This window comes from Pezoporus occidentalis, unplaced genomic scaffold (assembly GCF_034315485.1).
Source record: "Pezoporus occidentalis ecotype Australia unplaced genomic scaffold, CSIRO_AGI_Poc_V1 ctg4, whole genome shotgun sequence".
Classification (NCBI taxonomy): domain Eukaryota; kingdom Metazoa; phylum Chordata; class Aves; order Psittaciformes; family Psittacidae; genus Pezoporus; species Pezoporus occidentalis.
This window is the reverse complement of record NW_026915724.1, coordinates 10,014,050-10,020,369: the sequence shown is the minus strand read 5'-3', so window position 1 is coordinate 10,020,369 and position 6,320 is coordinate 10,014,050.

The following is a 6,320-nucleotide window of genomic DNA, read 5'->3' as shown; positions in this document are numbered from 1 at the left end:
GGCTTGTGCAAACATTATGATGGCTTTGGCTTCAGTCACTACTTTCTCCAGATCATCAGCATCTGCTCACTATCATCTGTATAGAGCTGTCTAAAAGTTTCACCCTAAATGAAGATGGATAAAAGTGAAAAATAGGAAATATGTAAGAAAAACACTTCTGAGCCAAATACATTTTAAGGAAGGAACACAGATCTCAGACAAAACAATTTTTTGGAAGATAAAGTGAGATACTAACATAGAATGTACCCCAATCCTGGTTTTATACCCTGCAATCCATGCGATCTTGCAGAAGTACTGAAGGCAATTACTACTGCCATCTCTTCTCATGCATAGTTTAACTTGCAATTTTCAACTTCTTGTTAACATCTTCACTGGACATCTCCACATTTTATCTTTAAAATAGCAGTATTTTAGCATTCATTGATAATTTATCTCTTATAAGCAATCATTTTGTCACTCTGTAGTTGGTACAGGTGGATCAGAAACTTCTGTATGGGGAAGAAAGAAGTCAATTATTGCTCTCCGTAAATCTAAAACATAGATGATGTAAAAGAATTTGTAAGACTAATAGGCTCAGAGTTTTTTAAAGCACCAGTGGTTGGACAGTAAGCTACTCTTTCTTTAGCTAAATTCCATGAGGAAACTCTGTAGTGATCTTAGACTTAGCACAAAAAACATGTTCACAGCTACAGTCACTGACCCTTAATTGAGTGTGCATTGCAACCACATGGGACTGCAATGAGGTGGAGTTTGATCACAACACTGCAAATTATAAAGTGAGCCAGAGGCAACTGTTAAGTTGCCTGCTGCTTTCTGCCTGTGTGAGCTTCATGTTGGAGGCTCAGCTCTGGCTCTTGGTTGCTGTAGACATTTTACAATTCAGTAGAAAGCAAATACTTGTCCTAGAGAAATGCCTTTTCTGATAGGTCAAATTCCTATAAACTGATAAAAATAATGTTTTCTTGTGTTCACTTTCTTGATGAAAAGTGTAATATCTGGATTATCAGCAGTAACTGGTCTCACTGCAGGTAGTGGAAACAGCTGCAATGATATTGAAACTAAAAACAAGGGCAGATAGAGACCCATGCTCCATCAGCATCTTCCTCTCCTTCAACACATAACTGTCCAGTGCTTCTGTGCCCTTCCCAGTAGTCCTGTGGAATGGGACAGCAGTCTCCTGAAGTCATGAGCGATTTGCAGGTGACTTAACCCAAACTGTCCATATGCTCATGCCTGTTCCTTCTGAGGGCTCACATTGGACAAAAGGCCTTGTTCTTTCAAGGGAAAGCAAGGGAAAATTCAGGGAAGAAAGCATAAAAGGACAGTGTCACTGCACAGCTGTAATTTTCCTTAGGCACTGCTGTTACAAACCTGTGGCTCAAATGCCCTCAGGATTCTTTTCACTATAATACTGCAGGGACGCTGTTCACCTCACTGGACTTTGGGAAACACAACAGAATCATCTGTACTTCTTTTAATAAAAATACAAACCCACGTAGCAAATCTATATTGAGGGAGCATTATGTAAGCTGTGAATTCCAGCTCTCAAAAAAAAATACCACATCCAGCTGTTCAATATTGAGGCACTACAATACATGTGCATGTACACAACCTTTGTTTTTTTCCCAGGCTCTCTGCTTCATTCCTAGATCAGCTACACAATACAGCCACATCTAAATGGAAGGACATCTACAAGTTTGGAATTCTGTACCTGTAAAGTGTTTTCCTTTGCAGTCCTGGTGAAAATCTTTGAATGAATAGGGAACATGGGGGGAGAGAAATATGTGCTATTTCACAAAAGCAGGTTGGAAGGGTTCACCATTGTCTTTTTTACTACCAAAAACTAAAGAGCTGTCCCCATCAGCACACTGCTTCAAAAGAATAATGTGTGGGGCATTAATTCAGCCCTGACTCAGAGGTAAGAATGAACCTCACTGAATCATCGGCACGACTCTGTGCAGCACCCGCTCACCACACCGCAGAAGAGACCCAGCTCCATCACTTCGGCACATGCAGGTTTTGAGTGAAAGCTGCTTAGGTGCCAACAGTTTCACCAAAGATAATGACACCTTCTAGGTTTATGGTAAAAGTGTAGGATAGGGTGGACCTTGAAGTTCAGCCATGAATTGTAACACTGCATGCTTTGGTACTAGATCATTCATAGAGGTCACTTCATTTTAGAGGCTGGAAGGGAGGCCAGGTAGGTTTGGTGGAGCACAGTATCTTAAAATTTGTTTTTAGTTCATAATTGTTTTAACTACCTGATTGACCAAAGGCTACTATACTAGTGAACTTAAGTAAAGACAGGAGATGCTGGAACACTTTCTGGTGGCTCCAGTTGCCAGGGAAACAGAGTCCTCCTGTCTCTCTGCATCCAGAAATGTTAGCTCTCTGTGTGAACATAGCTCCTGGGAAATGATGTATTTCATCCTCATCAAACACTAGCAAGGGAGAGAAAGGGAGAAAAGAGGCACTGGAAAGGATATGCAATAATTCCTAACCAGTTTTTGCATGCTTATTTTATCATAGCAGACTAAACATTCATCATTAATACTTGCAATTTTTTTTTTTTGCTGATAGGAGGCAGAGATACATTTTAAAATAAATTAGTAGTAGAGAACTCCACTGTCACCTTCAGAAATCAACGTAATAAAACCCTAAGCACCAGCACAGCCTCTGTGACACATACTAGGATATATCCACCTTCCACAGGAAAGCCCCTGGCTGGGTATGGAGAGACCAGCCACCTGCAAACTGCCAACTGCAGAGAGGTTCTGGGTAGGTGCTGAGAGTTTTCTGACCCTGATACTTTAAAAAGAAGGGGTGTTGTACAGATAAGAGCTAACTGGCAGCAAGGAGGTCAGTGGCTGGGATTAAGGAGTTCAGCAGGTCATAACAGGAGGCCATCTGTTCTGTCTGGCTGTCACCCTGCCTCTCCCCAGCAGCACTACCTATCAAGAGCCTCAGCTAGAAGTTCTGTAACTTCCCACTTTTCTGTAGTAGGCTACAGCTGTGACTCCCACAGGAGACATGAGGATGCTGAGAGTGGCTGAACATGAGCTAAAGAACAGCTTCCAGTGTTTCTCTTTTAAAGAAAAAAATCTAGTATTCTTCAGATAAGTGTACAATAGACACAGATACCTGAGCTACAGACCAGCTCTTCTAATACAGATTTATTATTTTTGATTAACTAACTAAACAAATAGCAATTAAGTCTAATTGTTATTTACAAATAGTGGAAACAGTTCTGCTGATAGCTGGCACACTGCTCCAGGAAAGGAATGGGGAATCAGCTAACACAACCCAAACTTCCACCCAGCTTCAACTCAGAACACACAAATGATATTGATACCATTGATAAATTTCATGGGAATAAATAAAGGCCACTTTAAGATTACCTAGGTGGTTTCATTTTAGAATGATCCCAGTGGATTGTGTGGGATAAATACTGATTTCTTCCCAAACAGCTCAAGTTCCTGCAGATCCTTCTCTTTACCTTTTTGACAAGAAGGATGATTCATTTTCAGGAGGTAAGAATTGTGTTGGTTATATGCCAGTGATACTTAAATCTTAATCTTCTTTGCTTCAGACTTAGAATTGCTTGTTGGCTTTTTCTGATGCCTGGCAGAAGTAAGAATCAGACTTATAAATGATGTAGCTGAAGACAGAGAAAAGTAAATTTTACTGAAGCAGCCTCTCCCACCTCCACTGCCTCGTGCCTTTAGCACCTTCATTCACATGTACTCAATAGGTTAAATGTAACAGTGTTGTGATGAAAGATGGGTGAAAATTTCATTTCTAACAGACAAAGAGGAGGGGAAGGAAAAGAAAATCTCTAGAAGTGTAATACAGAAAACTGTGAGAGCAACTCAAGCTGAACAAAACTTACAGAGGGAGAAAGGATATACTAGGTATCATTAGAGAGACCAAAGGGCACCAAACAGAAACAATCAAGTGTAAATTAAGCCTTTGTCGGGAGAACAAAGAAAATCATCGAAGGCTTAGACATTACACTGAAGTATACCCAGTGTATGGCTTATCTTCACCTTTCTTCTGATTTCACCTCTTTTACAGTTAGTATAACTGCCTATTATTTCAAATCGGCATATTCATGAATTAAATGGCATGAAGGCAGTTCCTTTTTATTTGAATAAATTAGAATCTCATACCAGCTAATTTTCTAAAGCACTTTTCAATTTCAGTAAAAGAAGATTACTAATTGCTTTAGGATGCTAATTGCTTTACGTACTGAAGGGTTTTTTTTTAGTAAATGCAAAGTTCCTTTGAAACCTCGAGAACAGAAATTATTTTAGTGCCCAATGGGTTTGCTTTCATTGTTTCAACAGCATGTTTTAAGTGAAGACACCAATGTGTCTTTACTGCCTGTGATTTCTTACTTGCTCTGTTAGGCAAAGCAGCAGAAACTGCTGCTTTCTACCTGAAGGGATAGTAGAATGTCCAGTCAAGCATTTTCCACCGCTGGCTGTTAAAGATGGAACAATCTGGGGTTTATCCCCACAGGTTATTAAAAGACAAGGCATTAAAACGTGCAGAAGTGTTTATTTCATATGACACAAACAAACTGCTGATTAGCTTTAGAAAACATGAGACATGCATATACCCTGTAATGTTCAAGACAACATGTAACCATCTGGCTTGTTTGGATCCCACAGGCAGAAACTCTCAAGAAAAAATAGTCACTTTAGAGAGGCTGAGCCCAGCAACCAGCTTCTCATGCAGATATGCTATTTCTAGAAAAATCTGCGTCATAACTAAAAACAATTTCACTCCTAAGATACATTTACAGGTAACCAAAATGTAAGCACTTTTTATAGGTGTTTTACTGCTCTAAGTAATTTTGCACAACCAGCAGACAAATTCCCTGAGAAGTGGCAAAGAACTTGTCTTTAATAACAAGACAAGCCAGAAAAGCTCAAGATCTGCAAATAACCCATTCTTGAACACAAGTGTTGTAGAAACTATGTGTTGTAGAAAATATGTATTTTGATGGCACGTTATTACTGCCAAAGATGGAGTGTATATCCACACTGGAGTGTGGATGCATATCCACGGATGCAGGGAGAGGGAGAGAGAGGGAGGTCCAGCAGCTGGGTCTGGCAAATGAGCTGGTGGTTAGGCTTACAGAAACAGCCCATCTTCAGGCTTCAGCCTTTCCTTTTGGAGCCAGTCCATAGTAGATAAACAAATATTCAGAGGAAGACAGATTGCTCTTTAATCTAGTAGCCAAAAGTCTTGCTAGACATATAGAAAGCCAAGGCTCACCTTCTTGCTCTCAAACCAGATATAACTGTCTTGATCTCCCACTTCTAGCCAAGTTATGTTTCATCCCAAACATTCAAGCTTAAATTGCTAATAGGAATTTAACTAGCAAATTCTAGCAATAAAACTTACATATTTCAACATAAATGATAAAATCATCTCACTACATTTTTAGGTGTGAATCTGTGTCTTGTTTCAGTCATTTAGATCTGAAGTTTTGACTCCAGATTTTGAATGCTATTTACCTTGAGTTTTACAGAGTGTTTATGGGATGTACAGTTTAAAGACACATGATGCTTCTAGAATGCTTAATCCACCGCTTAAATTAATGAAGAGTTAGGAAAGCCTCCAAAACTATTCAGATTAAATTTATTGTGTTAGCAGTCAGCAATATCTTCAGACAAAATTATGTGTCCTCTACAAAATTGTTTTATTATTTATGATGTTAAAATTGACATGGAAGAGTCTAAAAGTTATAAAGAAAATTGTAAGATAAATTATGTCCTTATGGAACAATCAGGCAAGTGTAACAGGATTCAAATACTTAGTATAGCACTGCAAAATCTTTATTCTCATGCTGCATGGCAGTGACCCACACAGTATTGTTTCAGAAATCACAACGTACACGTCATCTCAGGAAAGAGTTTCAGAGATTGTCTTAGGTGATCACAGGGATGGATCCTGGTTCCAAGAAGACAAGGGTTTGGCTTTTATAGTCAATTCTACTGAGTGCAAAAGATCATGATGAGGTGTTCTTCTTTATGCCTTTCAGAACAATTCAGGATAACTCGTCATTAACATTCCCTCCATTATTATAAATACTGAAAATGCAGGACCATCTTTTATGAATCAAACAGGAAGAAAGAAGAGAAAAAAAACCCTTCTCTTCTATAAGAGAGGTGACACTCTAAATTTTGTGTATGGTCTGAACAATAAAAGAATGACAAGAATGAACTATTTGAAAGCAGACAGAATCAAACAGAGGCCTCTGCTTCTGTACCTTTGTTGTCTCCAGAAATAAACATGAAATGAGCCCAAGG